Source organism: Somniosus microcephalus, chromosome 14, assembly GCF_052327205.1.
Source record: "Somniosus microcephalus isolate GS21.2 chromosome 14, FLI_Smic_1.0, whole genome shotgun sequence".
Lineage (NCBI taxonomy): Eukaryota > Metazoa > Chordata > Chondrichthyes > Squaliformes > Somniosidae > Somniosus > Somniosus microcephalus.
The window spans coordinates 124088836-124104970 of NC_141000.1; positions in this window are offsets into that span (position 1 = coordinate 124088836).

A 16135-nucleotide genomic window follows, 5' to 3' on the forward strand; every position below is an offset into this window, starting at 1 on the left:
GTTTTGGCTTAAACAGAAGTCTCTGGCCTAGAAATTCAGTATAGCCACTTTTGGGGCGGTAAAGTCGGGCGGGCACTAAAGTTAGCGCCCGCCGGAAAGTGGAGGCCACTTTGCCGATATTCAGTAGCTTTGGCCAAGGAGTTTGGGCGAGCGCTGAAACTGGCATTGCACCCCTATCTTTAGGCGCTAAGCCGGCGGTGCAGAGTGATAACGCCGAGGCCGGGCGCAGCGCAGGTGCGGTCATGTTTTGATTGACAGCAGACACCCTGACGCCGGCCAGCTCTTAAAGGGGGAAGGGTCGACTTGGTCTGCTGCCACGCCCTGGATAGTGGAGCCCTCCAGCTAGGCCTGAACCCAAATAGCGCCTGAAGCCATGCAGAAGGCCCGTGAACGAGCGCAGCGCTTCTCAGAGCATGCTTTGAGGGTGCTGCTTAGGGATTTGGAGAAGAAAAGAGATATCTTGTGCCCGGACAGTGGCAAGAAGGCTCCCAAGAGGCTGTACAGGAGAGCCTGGAGGGAAATCGCCCAGAGGGTCACAGCCAACAGCGATGTCCCCAGGACTGGTGACCAATGCCGTAAGAAGTTCAACAACCTCACTCGGTTGGTCAGGGTGAGTACCTTTTCCAGTGTCCTCCTCATCCTTGCATGTGCACCTCACATTATGGGCAAAGGGACCTCAAAGGCCTAATGGCCAGCCCTCCTCCAGCAGCTATGGCACTGGCATGATCATCAGTAGCACTTTCTGCACTTGACACACTGGCCAAGCTATTCGACCATGGGAGGCAGTGCACACAACAACAGGGCACCACACTGTACTTAGAGGCCGTCCTTTCTCTTGCAGGCCAAGCTGGCGCAGAATCTGAAGAGCCGGACTGTCACCGGGGGAGGCCGTGTCCAGTTCCAGGAGCTCAGTGACCTGGAGGAGAGCGTGGCTCGACTCATGCGTGCCCGGGTGATTGGCCCCACTGCTATTGGAGATGCCGACCCTGTGCTGGGCCCCAATGGTAAGGACATGACCGTTTGGACCTCTCTCGTTCCCCTTGCGCTTCAGATCTACATCCTTTGCCACTGTCCCACCAATGCGCATAATGCCACCACTCATGCCTCCCTCGCTGACGCCCTGTCCTCACTCTAAAGCTACTCTTGCGCCTTCCTGCTTTCAGCTGGTGAGGAGGAGGTCCCTGAAGCTGCGAGTGTCAGTCCCTCGGAAGAGGAGGACAACGAGGACCAAGAGGAAGGCGGCACATCGGGGGAACCCTCATCCGCGCCAGGGGATGGCAATGGAGGGGACATGTCTTGCCTGGAGGAGAGCCAGGGGGAAGTGTTGCAGGGGGGTGTAGCTCCTGTGCCCAGTGGCGTCCAGCCACGCGGGAAGGGTCGGGCAGCACGGCTGCCTTCTCCCCAGAGGGGGGAAGTGTTGCAGGGGAGGGCAGTTGCTGGGCCCAGTGGCGTCCAGCCACGCGGGAAGGGTCGGCCAGCTCGGCGGCCTTCTCCCCAGAGGGAGAGTCCGGCCTCCAGTCCGGAGACGGTCCTCGCCCAGGAGGTGCGCCTCCTTGATCAAATGTCCGCGGATTCGGAGCGGCGCCACACTGAGTTCATGGGGGTTGTGGGACAGTTGCCTCAGGCCATTGAGTCCCTGGCTCATAGTGTGGCCGATTTCGGGGACTCACAGGCCAGGGGTGTCGAACAACTCGCGGCAGCACAGGACGCGAGTCGAGAGTTCATGAGTGGTGCCGTGCAGACACTGGCTGGTCTGATGCGGGCACAGACCAGGGCAGTACGGGCACTCACTTCTGCCACACTCGCTGTGTCACGGACGCATCGCCAGGGCACCCGCCGCGCTGCTGCATCACAGCGGTCTGGCCTTCACCAGATTGCTGCGCTTGCTGCAGTGCCAGCCCGGCCGAGTGCCAGTGTCTCTGGCAACCAGCGAGCGCCTGGCATCAGCCAGCTTACCCCCATTGCTGCAGCCGCCACTGCCACTCCCCCAGCAAAGCTGCGACGAGCTGCTGGAGAGACTGATGCTGCCCAGCCACAGCTGCAGCAGTCAGCAGCCGGCCCCTCCAGGGCCGGACCTCGTCTAGGCCGACCCCCAAGGGCATCTGCCGTCACGCTTTGTGCCCCTCAGGAGCCTTCCCCCAGCCTTGCAACACCCACAGGGCCCAGGTTGAGGTGGAGCAGCAGGTCGGGCAGGGGCCGGAGAAGCCTGCACAAGGACTCGCCCTCTCGGCACACCAAGTAGAGTGTGTTGCCAAATGTTTTTTTATATGGGGGTGTTTGTGTTCTGTATGGGGGGGGGTTTATTTTGGTAAGGCCGAAGATGATGGCAAATGTTTTTTTAGATGGGGGTGTTTGTGTTCTGTATGGGGGGGTTTGTCTTGGTAAGGCCGAGGATGAAGGCCAATTGGATGGACAAGTTTTGTTATTCCTCCCCAGGTTGTGGGAGTGAGATATGTTTTTGACTGTTTTTTGGGGGTCTTGTCTGTTTTTGTGTTTCATGTGGGAAGGGCCCTGAGTTTGTTAAATAAAGCTTTTTATTTATTTAGCTTGTCCATGTGTCATGTTTCAAGTGGTTGTTGCGTTAACCGGCTGAGGGCTTGCGGAGCGGCTGCATTCAGGTGCGTTCATTGCCACAAGCCATTCCCTGACAGGGGGCCTAGAAGTGTCATTCAATAAGCCGCCGGCGGACGGCCCTTGGACCTTGTGGCTCCCTCCTGGGCTGGTACTCCTCCTCCTCCTCCTCCTCCTCCTCCTGCTCCTCCTGCTCCTCCTCCTGAGGTGGTGGTCCAATGTGAGGTGGCAGTGCCTGAGTCCTGCGGATAGCCAGGTTGTGCAGCATGCAGCAAACGACGACGAACTGGGAGACTCTATCCGGCGAATACTGTAGAGATCCGCCGGAACGATCCAGGCAGCGGAACCGTTGCTTGAGGACGCCAATCGTTTGATCTATGATGTTCCTTGTGGCTTGATGGCTTTCGTTGTATGCCTCCTCAGCAGGGGTCCTGGGCGCGCGGAGTGGGGTCATGAGCCATGTACACAAAGGGTAGCCCTTGTCCCCGATAAGCCATCCCCTTGGGGGAGGCTGTGCCTGGAACATGTCAGCCACAGTAGTCTGGCGCAGGATAAATGCATCGTGGCTGCTTCCTGGAAAGCGGGCATTGACAGCTAGGATGCGCTGCCTGTGGTCACACACCAGCTGTACATTGAGGGAATGGTAGCCCTTCCGGTTGCGGTAATCCTCGGCATTGTCGAGAGGTGCCCGCATAGCCACATGCGTGCAGTCAATGGCGCCCTGCACCATGGGGAAGTCGGCGATCCTGGCAAATCCGACTGCACGCTGCTCCTGCCTCTCTGGGGTCATGGGGAAGGAGATGAATTGGTGTCTCCTTGCGAAAAGGGCATCGGTGACCTGCCGGATGCAGCGATGCGCGGCGAACTGGGAGATGTTCGCTATGTCCCCAGCAGCGGCTTGGAAGGAGCCGCTTGCATAAAAGTTCAGAGCCACCGTGACCTTCACTTCCACCGACAGAGACGTCCTGCACATCAGCTGTGGACGCAGATCTCTGTGAAGCAGCAGGCAGATCTCTGCAACCACCTCCCTTCTGAAGCACAGCCTCTTCACACAATGCGCGGCAGTCATGGTGAGATAGGACACCTGCTGCCGGTATTCCCTGAGTGGGTAAGGCCTACGTTGCCGATGCCTGATGGCCCCTCTGCGTCTAGGCATGGCTGCCCCTCTCACACAGCGTCTGCGAGCCCTTCGCACATAATGTTGGAACTGAGGGTTGGAACCCCATGCAGCCCCCATAATATACTTGCAAACAGTGAAATCACAATGAGTCAAATTTCCAAGCTCTGGCCAGAAGCCAAAAATACCTCTCCTATGTTGTCCCAAATCAGTAAGGTCTGTTCCTTGGTCTCTGTCCAGAAATCCAAAGCACTAAAGTCATTGCAGCAAAATGGCTGGCCTTTATACCTCAGTCTAAGTGCCCTTTAATTAGCGCTCCCCGAGGCCCGCAGGGCCTCTGCTGCGTTCCACTTCACAGTTCTTAACAGCGCCACGCCCACATTGGGCGGGCGCCACTGAAGTTCCGGTTTGGGGCGCACAAACGGCGTTGCACGACGAAATGACGTCATAAGGTGCGCGCGCAGCTGAGCGGGCACAAACACTTCGCGCCGGCGCTAAATCTCAACTGAAGTTGGGCGTAGGCGCAGATCGGACAACAAAAAAGGGAGGCGTATGACAAATGCTGAGGGCTAAATACTGCAGAATCTTTAGAGGAGTACAGAAAGTGCAGTGGTGCAATTGAAAAGGATATTAGGAAAGCAAAGAGAGAGCATGAAAAACTCTTGGCAAGTAAAGTCAAGGAAAACCCAAAGATGTTTTACAAATATATTAAGAGTAAGAGGATAACTAAAGAAAGGGTAGGGCATATTAGAGATCATGAGGGTAATGTGTGTGTGGAGGCAGGAGACGTCGGTAGGGTTCTTAATGAGTACTTTGTGTCTGTTTTCACAAAGGAAAGGGGTGAAGCAGAAATTGCTATCAGTGGGAGGAGTGTGAAATATTAGATGAAATACACATAGTGAGAGAAGAAGTATTAAGGGGTTTAGCAGCTTTAAAAGTGGATAAATTCCCTGGCCCAGATGAAATGTATCCAAGGTTGTTAAGCGAAGCAAAAGAGGAAATAGCAGAGGCCCTGACCATCATTTTTCAATCCTCTCTGGCTTCAGGTGTGGTGCTGGAGGACTGGAGGACTGCTAATGTGGTACCCTTGTTTAAAAAGGGAGAAAAGGATAGACCGAGTAATTATAGGCCAGTCAGCCTAACCTCGGTGGTGGGAAAATTATTGGAAAGAATTCTGAAGGACAGGATAAATCTTCATTTAGAAAGACACGGATTAATCAAGGATAGTCAGCACAGATTTATTAAGGGAAGGTCGTGTCTGACAAACTTGATTGAATTTTTTGAGGAGGTAACAAGGAGGGTAGATGAGGGTAGTGCATTTGATGTAGTGTATATGGACTTTAGCAAGGCTTTTGATAAGGTTCCACATGGCAGACTGGTCACGAAGTTAAAAGCCCATGGGATCCAGGGCAAAGTTCCAAAGTGGATTCAAAACTAGCTCGGAGACAGGAAGCAGAGGGTAATGGTTGATGGGTGTTTTTGTGCCTGGAAGGCTGTTTCCAGTGGGGTTCCGCAGGGCTCAGTACTAGGTCCCTTGCTTTTTGTGGTATATATCAATGATCTAGATTTGAATATGGGGGTATGATTAAGAAGTTTGCAGATGATACTAAAATCGGCTGTGTGGTTGATACTGAAGAAGGAAGCTGTAGACTGCAGGAAGATATCAATAAATTGGTCAGGTGGGCAGATCAATGGCAAATAGAATTCAATCCAGAGAAGTGTGAGGTAATGCATTTGGGAGGGCTAACAAGGAAAGGAAATACACATTAAATGGTAGGACACTGAGTAGTGTAGGAGAACAAAGGGACCTTGGAGTGCATGTCCACAGATCCCTGAAGGTAGCAGGCCAGGTAGATAAGGTGGTTAAGAAGGCATACGAATGCTTGCCTTTATTAGCTTTGGCATAGAATACAAGAGCAGGGGGATTATGCTTCAACTGTATAAAACACTAGTTAGGCCTCAGCTGGAGTACTGCGTGCAGTTCTGGTCACCACATTTTGGTTGTGGTAGTTGAAGGTCAATCATCACAGCCCCAGGACATCGCTGCAGGAGTTCCTCAGGGCAGTGTCCTAGGCCCAACCATCTTCAGCTGCTTCATCAATGACCTTCCCTCCAACATAAGGTCAGAAATGGGGATGTTCGCTGATGACTGCACAGTGTTCAGCGCCATTTACAACTCCTCAGATAATGAAGCAGTCCATGCCCGCATGCAACAAGACCTGGATGACGTTCAGGCTTGGGCTGATAAGTGGTAGGTAACATTCGAGCCACAGAAGTGCCAGGCAATGACTAGCTCCAACAAGCGAGAGTCTAACCAACACCCCTTGACATTCAACGGCATTACCATCACCGAATCCCCCATCAACATCCTGGGGGTTACCATTGACCAGAAACTTAACTGGACCAGCCACATAAATACTGTGGCAACAAGAGCAGGTCAGAGGCTAGGTATTCTGTGGCGAGTGTCTCACCTCCTGACTCCCCAAAGCCTTTCCATCATCTACAAGGCACAAGTCAGGAGTGTGATGGAATACTCTCCACTTGCCTGGATGAGTGCAGCTCCAACAACACTCAAGAAGCTCAACACGATCCAGGACAAAGCAGCCCGCTTGATTGGCACCCCATCCACCACCTTAAACATTCACTCCCTCCACCACCGGTGTACCATGGCTGCAGTGTGTACCATGTACAAGATGCACTGCAGCAACTCGCCAAGGCTTCTTTGGCAGCACCTCCCAAACCCGCAACCTCTTCCACCTAGAAGGACAAGGGCAGCAGGCGCATGGGAACACCACCACCTCCAATTTCCCTCCAAGTCACACATCATCCTGACTTAGAAGTATATCGCCGATCCTTCATCGTCACTGGGTCAAAATCCTGGAACTCCCTCCCTAACCGCACTGTGGGAGTACCTTCACCACACGGACTGCAGCGGTTCAAGAAGGCAGCTCACCAGAACCTTCTCAAGGGCAACTAGGGATGGGTAATAAATGCTGGCTTTGCCAGCGATGCCCAGATCCCATAAACGAATAAAATGGTTTTTTTAATTACAGGAAAGATGTGATTGCACTAGAGAGGGTACAAAGGAGATTTACAAGGACGTTGCCGGGAGTAGAGAATCTGAGCTATGAGGAAAGACTGGATAGGCTGGGTCTGTTTTCCTTGGAACAGAGGAGGCTGAGGGGAGACCTTATTGAGGTGTATAAAATTATGAGGGGCATAGATAAAGTGGATAGAAAGGACCAATTTCCCTTAGCAGAGGGGTCAAAAACCAGAGGGCACAGATGTAAAGTAATTGGGGGGTAGGTTTAGAGGGGATTTGAGGGGAAATGTTTTCACCCAGAGGGTGGTGGGGGTCTGGAACTCACTGCCTGAAAGGGTGGTAGAGGCAGGAACCCTAACCACATTTAAAAAGTACTTGGATGTGCACTTGGGATGCTCCAACCTGCAGGGCTACGGACCAAGAGCTGGGAAGTGGGATTAGGCTGGAGAGCTCTTTGTTGGCCGGCGCGGACATGATGGGCCGAAATGGCCTCCTTCCGTGCTGTAACTACCTATGATTCTATGAACAAAGGAGAGAAAGACAAAAGGGAATGCGAAAAGGTTAGGAAACAAGTAAAAAAAAAAATTAGGAAAGCAAAAAGAAACTACAAAATTAAATTATCAAAGAATATAAAAAGAAATAGTCAAGTATTCTACAGGTTCACAAATAAAAAAAGATAAATCAGGACAGATATAGCGCCACTCAGGGATACACACGATAAACTCACAGGTAACAAAAGCGGAATGACAGAAATATTAAATCATTACTTTGCCTTGGTATTTACCAGGGAGACTATCATGGTGGATATGACATTAGAAGAAGCGATCGCAAAAGATATCAAGACATTTAGGATAGAAAGGGAGGAGTTAATAGATAAACTAATCAACTTAGAGGGGATAAAACCTCTGGCCCGGATGGATTGCATCAGCGCCTATTAAAAGAAATTAGGGAAGAGATTGCGAGGCACTATTACATATATATAGAAATTAATTAGAAAAGGGACTGGTTGACAGCTAATGTGATTCCTATATTTAAAAAGGGAGATAGAACAGGTTCAGGGAACTATAAATACAATGACGGAAGCAGCATGCTATAGAGAGAGATAAGTGATCCAACAATCAATGGACCAGATCAAAGCTCTGCAATCCTGCCACATCTAGTCATTGAATGCTGGTGGACCATTAAACAATTAACAGGAGGAGAAGGCTCCATGAATATCCCCATCCTCAATGATGGTGGAGCCCAGCACGTGAGTGCAATAGACAAGGCTGAAGTGTTTGCAACCATCATCAGCCAGAAGTGCCGAGTGGATGATCCATATCGGCCTCCTCTTGACGTCCCCACCATCACTGTATGGGCAGAGCTGAGAATTACCAAGGGGCAGAAAACGTTAGTGGGAGTTGTATACAGACCCCCAAACAGTAATGCTGAGGTTGGGGATGGCATTAAATGGCAAAATAGAGACGCGTGCAATAAGGGCACAGCAGTTATCATGGGTGACTAATCTACATATAGATTGGACTAACCAAATTGTGGAGGAGGAATTCCTAGAGTGTATACGGGATGGTTTCCTGGACCAATATGTCAAGGAACCAACTAGAGATCAGGCCATCTTAGACTGGGTATCATGTAATGAGAAAGAATTGATTAGCAATCTTGTTGTGCGAGGCCCCTTGGGGAGGAGCGATCATAATATGATAGAATTCTTCATTGAGATGGAGAGTGAAGTAGTTGATTCAGAGACTAGGGTCCTGAATTTAAATAAAGGAAACTATGGTGAGGCGCGAGTTGGCTAGGATGAATTGGGGAACGTTACTTAAAGGGTTGATGGTGGATAGGCAATGGCAAACATTTAAAGATCACATGGATGAACTACAGAATTTGTTCATCCCTGTTTGGCATAAAAATAAAACAAAAAAGGTGGTGCAACCGTGGCTAACAAGGGAAATTAGGGATAGCATAAGATCCAAGGAGAGCTCATATACATTGGCCAGAAAAAGCTGCAAACCTGAAGATTGGGAGCAGTTTATGATTCAGCAAAGGAGGACAAAAGGATTAATTAAGAGGGGGAAAATAGAGTATGAGAGTAAGCTTGCTGGGAACATAAAAACTGACTGTAAAAGCTTCTATAGATATGTGAAGAGAAAAAGATTGGTGAAGTCAAGTGTAGATCCCCTGCAGTCAGAATCAGTGGAATTTATAATGGGGAACAAAGAAATGGCTGACCAATTAAATACATACTTTGGTTCTGTCTTCACAAAGGAGGACACAAATAACCTCCCAGAGATGTCAGGGAACATAGGGTCTAATGATAGGAAGGAACTAAATGAAATCAGTATTTGTAGGGAAATGGTGTTAGGGAAATTGATGGGATTGAAGGCCGATAAATCCCCAGGGCCTGATAATCTATATCCTACGCTACTTAAGGAAGTGGCCCTAGAAATAATAGATGCATTGCCGGTCATCTTCCAAAATTCTATAGACTCTGGCACAGTTCACATGGATTGGAGGATAGCTAATGTAACCCCACTATTTAAAAAAGGTGGTAGAGAGAAAATGGGGAATTATAGACCGGTAAGCCTGACATCAGTAGTGGGGAAAATGCTAGAGTCCATTATAAAAGATGTAATAGCAGAGCACTTGGAAAACAGTGACAGGATCGGACAAAGTCAACATGGATTTACAAAAGGTAAATCATGCTTGACTAATCTACTGGAATTTTTTGAGGATGTAACTGGTAGAATAGATAAGGGAGAACCAGTGGATGTGGTGTATTTGGACTTTCAGAAGGCTTTCGATAGGGTCCCACATAAGAGATTAACGTGCAAAGTTAAAGCACATGAGATTGGGGTAAGGTACTGACTTGGATAGAGAACTGGTTGGCAGACAGGAAGCAAAGAGTTGGAATAAACGGGTCTTTTTCCGAGTGGCAGGCAGTGAGTCCATGTCCAAGATGGCGTCCGTGGCGGTCGCAGGGTAAGCGCTCTCCCTGAGTCGGTCGGCCCACTCCCGCTACAGACGCTGTGCATCGGCACTGATGAGTTCGGCGAGTCGGCGGGGAGGCAGCAGAAGCAGCGATGGAGGCCACGATGACCCGCTGTAGCACGGCGGCCAGCAGCTCCTCGGCGGGAGGCTCGGAGGTCGAACCGGGTGGAGGGGAGGCGGCCAGCGGACCGAGGGCGGGACAAGCAGGCCCTGGAAGGTCGGACACCGCGGGAGGCTCGGAGGTCAGACCGGGTGGAAGGAGAGCCAGGGAGCAGCAGGCCCCGAGACGTCGGTACCACGGCGGCTGAAGATTGTCGGGCAGGAGTGCGAGAAAGGCGGAGCGAGGCGAGAGCGGACCCTATTGTGATGGCGCTGATGAAGATGGCTGCGATCCTTGCGGGCTCTGTGCGTATCAGGCAGCTAAGTGTCCTTTGCTGCTTGGTGTGCTCGGCTCGTTAAGAAAAAAGCATTTCACTGACTGGATTTCACTTGTTGTATTTGGTTATGTGACAAATAAAATTGAAATTGAATTGTGACCAGTGGGGTACTGCAGGGATCGGTGCTAGGACCCCAGCTATTCACAATGTATATTAATGATCTAGACGAGGGAACTATCTCCAAGTTTGCAGACGACAGAAAGCTGGGTGGGCGTGTGTGCTGTGAGGAGGATGCGGAGAAACTCCAGTATGATTTGGGCAGGTTGGGTGATTGGGCAGATGCATGGCAGATGCAGTATAATGTGGATAAATGCGAGGTTATCCATGTTGGTGGCAAAAACAGGAAGGCAGATTATTATCTGAATGGCAATAGATTGGGAGAAGGGGAAGTGCAACGAGACCTGGGTGTCTTTGTGCACCAGTCGCTGAAGGTAAGCATGCAGGCGCAGCAGGCGGTTAAGAAGGCAAATGGTATGTTGGCCTTCATAGCGAGAGGGTTCGAGTACAGGAGCAAGGATGTCTTACTGCGGTTGTACAGGGCCTTGGTGAGACCACATCTTGAGCATTGTGTGCAGTTTTGGTCGCCTTATCTGAGGAAGGATGTTCTTGCCATGGAGGGAGTGCAGCGAAGATTCACCAGACTGATACCTGGGATGGCAGGAATGACGTATGAGGAGAGATTGGGTCGATTGGGCTTATATTCGCTGGAGTTTAGAAGAATGAGAGGGGACCTCATTGAAATTATAAAATTCTAACAGGACTAGACAGACTAGATGCAGGAAGGATGTTCCCGATGGCGGGGGAGTCCAGAACCAGGGGTCACAGTCTAAGGATAAGGGGTAAGCCATTTAGGACAGAGATGAGGAAGAATTTGTTCACCCAGAGAGTGGTGAACCTGTGGAATTCTCTACTGCAGAAGGCAGTTGAGGCCAATTCATTAAATATATTCAAGAAGGAGTTAGATATATTTCTTAAGGCTAAAGAGATCAAGGGATATGGGGAGAAAGCAGGGACAGGGTACTGAATTTGGATGATCAGCCATGATCTCATTAAATGGCGGATTAGGCTCGAGGGGCCGAATGGCCTACTCCTGCTCCTATCTTCTATGTTTCTATGCTTCTATGTATCACTTAAGCCAGCTTTCAGGCAATTTGATTCACTCCATGTGATATCAAGAAACGGATGAGTGCACTGGATACAGCAAAGGCTGTGGGCCCCGACAACATCCCGGCTGTCGCGCTGAAGAATTGTTCTCCAGGACTAGCTGCGCCTCTAGCCAAGCTGTTCCAGTACAGCTACAACACTGGTATCTATCCGACAATGTGGAAATCCGCCCAGGTATGTCCTGTCCAAAAGCAGGACAAATCCAATCCGGCCAATTACTGCCCCATCAGTCTACTCTCAATCATCAGCAAAGTGCTGGACGGTGTCATCGACAGTGCTATCAAGCGGCACTTACTCACCAATAACCTACTCACCGATGCTCAGGTTGGGTTCAGCCAGGACCACTCGGCTCCAGCCTTGTTCCAATCCTGGACAAAAGAGCTGAAATCCAGAGGTGAGGGGAGAGTGACTGCCCTTGACATTAAGGCAGCATTTGACCGAGTGTGGCATCAAGGAGCCCAAGTAAAATTGATGTCAATGGGAATCGGGGAAAAATCTCCACTGGCTGGAGGCATATTTAGCACAAAGGAAGATGGTTGTGGTTTTAGGAGGTCAATCATCTCACCCCCAGGACATCGCTGCAGCAGTTCCTCAGGGCAGTGTCCTAGGCCCAACCATCTTCAGCTGCTTCATCAAATGACCTTCTCTCCATCATAAGCTCAGAAGTGGGGATGCTTGCTGATGTCTGCACAATGTTCAGTTCCATTCGCAAAAACCCAGATAATGAAGCAGTCCATGCCCGCATGCAGCAAGACCTGACAACATTCCTGCTTGGGCTGACAAGTGGTAAGTAACATTCACGCCACACAAGTGCCAGGCAATGACTATCTCAAACAAGAAAGAGTCTAACCACCGCCCCTTGACATTCAACGGTATTACCATCGCTGAATCCTCCACCATCAACATCCTGGGGAGGTCACCATTGACCAGAAACTCAACTGGACCAGCCACATAAATACTGTGGCCACAAGAGCAGGTCAGAGGCTGGGTATTCTGTGGCGAGTGTCTCACCTCCTGACTCCCCAAAGCCTTCCCATCATCTACAAGGCACAAGTCAGGAGTGTGATGGAATACTCTCCACTTGCCTGGATGAGTGCAGCTCCAACAACACTCAAGAAGCTCGACACCATCCAGGACAAAACAGCCCGCTTGATTGGCACCCCATCCACCACCTTAAACATTCACTCCACCACCGCCGCACCGTGACTGCAGTGTGTACCATCTACAAGATGCACTGCAGCAACTCGCCAAGGCTTCTTTGACAGTACCTCCTAAATCCGCGACCTCTACCACCTAGAAGGACAAGGGCAGCAGGTGCATGGGAACACCACCACCTCCAAATTCCCCTCCAAGCCACACACCATCCTGACTTGGAAATATATCGGCCGTTCCTTCATCGTCGCTGGGTCGAAATCCTGGAACTCCCTCCCTAACAGCACTGTGGGAGTACCTTCACCACACGGCCTGCAGCAGTTCAAAAAGACGGCTCACCGCCACCTTCTCAAGGGCAATTAGGGATGGGCAATAAATGCTGGCTTTGCCAGCGGCACTCACATCCCAGGAACGAATTTAAAAAAATCAATTAGCTTAAAGTCAGTGGTAGGAAAGATTTTTATTTATTCATTCCAGGGATGTACCCACAGCATAGTTAGAATGTTGAACTCGCTCTCACAGAGTGGTTGCGGCAGATAGCATAGATGAATTTAAGGGGAAGCTATATAAACACATGAGGGAGAAAGGAATAGAAGGATATGTTGATGGGGTGAAATGAAGAAGGAGCTTCATATGCTGCATAAACACTGGCATAGACCTGTTGGGCCGAATGGCCTATTTTTGTGCTGTAAGTAATAGGGAAGAAACAAGCCAGCAGGACAGATGGGCAGGGTGGGGACAGCCACCCAGATAGGAATTTGCTGCACGACTGCACATAGCATGAGAAATAAAGCAAGTGAGGTCGAAACACAAATTCAGCTTTAAAGGGCATGATGTAATAGCCATTACAGAGCCCTGGCTACAACATGAACATAAGATCATAAGAATTAGGAGCAGGAGCAGGTCACTCGGCCCCTCGAGCCTGCTCTGCCAATGAAGAATATCACGCCTGATTTTCAACCTCAACTCAATTTTCCTGCCCAAAATCCAAATCCCTTGATTCCCCTATTCTCAGCCTTGAACATAGTCAGCGACTCAGCATCACAGCCCTTTGTGGTCAAAAATTTCAAAGGGTCAGAACCCTCTGAGTGAAGAAATTCCTCCTCATCTCAGTCTTTAATGGTCGACCTCTTATCCTGAGACTATGCCCCCTAGTTCTAGACTCTCCAGCCAGGGGAAACAATCTCTCAGCATCTACCCTGTCAATCTCCCTCAGAACCTTATATGTTTCAACAAGATCACCTCTCATTCTTCTAAACTCCAAGGCCTAGAAATTCAGTGGTTTACGCCAGCCGCTAGCGCCTTAGGAGGAGGAGATGTGGGGTGCTAAGCGGCTAGCGCCTGGGCGCAGCGCGATCTGCGCCTCTCGCGAACTTCAGTTAAGATTTAGCATCGGCGCAAAGCCTTTGCGCGCGCTCAGCTGCGCGCGCATATCCTGACGTCATTTCATGGTGCAACGCCCTTTGTGCGCCCCAAACTGGAAATTCAGTGGCGCTGGCCTATTGTGCGCCTGGCGCCCCTAGCGACTGGTAGAGGGGAACGGTTCCCAGTCGCTGCGGGGCACGGGGGGCGCTAATTAAAGGGCACTCCTCCTGCAGTATAAATGGCAGCCATTTTGCACCACTCCTTCTTTGTGAGAGACGGATCTTTGGAGAGAGACAAAGGTAGAGAGGTTTCTGGTTTGGCTCACCACTCGCACAGGTACTTGTGGCTTCAGGCCACAGCTTTGCACTTGTCTTTAACTTCAGAGCCATAGCATTGATTGGAAACATATAATGGGGGCTGCAATGGGTGGAAACGTTGGGCTTCTCCATTGCATTCAAAGGGCTCAGAGACGCTGTGAGAGAGTGCCAGTCATGGCCAGACGGAGAAGGGGCAACAGGCGTCGGCAAAGGAGGCCTTACCCACCCAGGATATACCGCCAGCAGTTCTCATATCTGAACATGTCTGAGGAGCAGTGTGTTCGGAGGCTGCGATTCAGAAGGGTGGTGGTCACTGAGATCTGCCACCTGCTTCGCGGAGATCTGCAGCCACAGCTGAGGAGCAGGACGTCTCTGTCGGTGGCAGTGAAGGTGACGGTGTCTCTCAACTTCTATGTCACTGGCTCCTTCCAATCCGCTACTGGGGACATTTCCAACATCTCCCAGTTTGCGATACATTGCTGCATCCGCCAGGTGACCAATGCCCTTTTCAGAAGGAGACGTCAGTTCATCTCCTTCTCCATGACCGTTGACAAGCAGCAACAGCGTGCAATGGGCTTTGCAGCATTAGCGGGCTTCCCCATGGTGCAGGGCGCCATTGACTGCACGCATGTGGCTTTGCGGGCACCTCTAGAGAATGCCGAGGATTACTGCAACCGGAAGGGCTACCATTCGCTCAACGTGCAGTTGGTGTGTGACCACAGGCAGCTCATCCTAGCTGTCAATGCCTGCTTTCCAGGCAGCAGCCACGATGCCTTCATCCTGCGCCAGACTTCTGTGGCAGACATGTTCCAGGCCCAGCCTCACCCACGAGGATGGCTTCTCGGGGACAAAGGCTATCCTTTGTGCACCTGGCTGATGACCCCGCTCCGTGCGCCCTGCACCCCTGCTGAAGAGGGATGCAATGACAGCCATCAAGCAACCAGGAACATCATTGAGCAAACAATCGGCGTCCTGAAGCAACGGTTCTGCTGTCTGGATCATTCCGGAGGAGCCCTACAATACTCGCCTGAGCGAGTCTCCCATTTCGTTGTCGTGTGCTGCATGCTGCACAACCTGGCTATCCACAGGACTCAGCCACTGCCACCAGACATTGGAGGACCACCAGAGGAGGAGGAGGAGGAGGAGGACCAGCACAGGAGGGAGGCAGAAAGTGCAAGGGCCGCCCGTCGGCGGCTTATTGCACGTCGGTTCTAGGCCCCCTCTCAGGGAATGGCTTGTGCCAATGGCAGAAGATGAATGTAGCCGCTCCACAAGCCCTCAGCCGAGCAGGGCAACCAGGACTTCCAAAAGAAAGCATGGACAGTGCGATTTAAGAAAATGTATTACTATGATACCTCTCTGCCCTTCCCACATAACAAACTAATGGAGAGAAGCCCCCCCCAAAAACACAAATAGACCAGTCTCGGCCTTTCCAAAAACACAAATAGACCAGTCTCGGCCTTTACAAGTAAAACAAATAGACCAGTATCGGCCTTTACAAGTAAAACAAAGCATTTGGCCACACCTTCTACTTTTTCCCCTGCGAGGGTGATGCGTTTCGTATCCGTGACTGGCCCCTACCCGCCCTGCAGCTCCTCCTCAATGGGACCCCAGTGGCTGCAGCAAGGCTGGGGGAAGGCTGCTGAGGGTCAGATGGTGAGACGGCAGATGCCCTTGGGAGTCGGCCTGGACCAGCTCTGGGCCTGGAGGGGCCGGCTGCTGACTGCTCCAACTCTGCTTGGGCGGCAGCAGTCTGTCCAACGGCTGGTGGCAGCTTAAATGGAGGAGTGACAGTGTTGGCTGCAGGAATGCTGCCAACCTGACAGATCACAGGTACTCCCTGGTCGGCTGATACATTGGCACTCGCACGGGCCAGCACTGCAGCATGCGCAGCAATCTGCTGAAGCACAGACTGCTGGGCTGCTGCGGCGCGGCGAGTGCCCTGGCGATGCCTGGCCGATCCAGCGAGGGTTGCAGCAGTTAA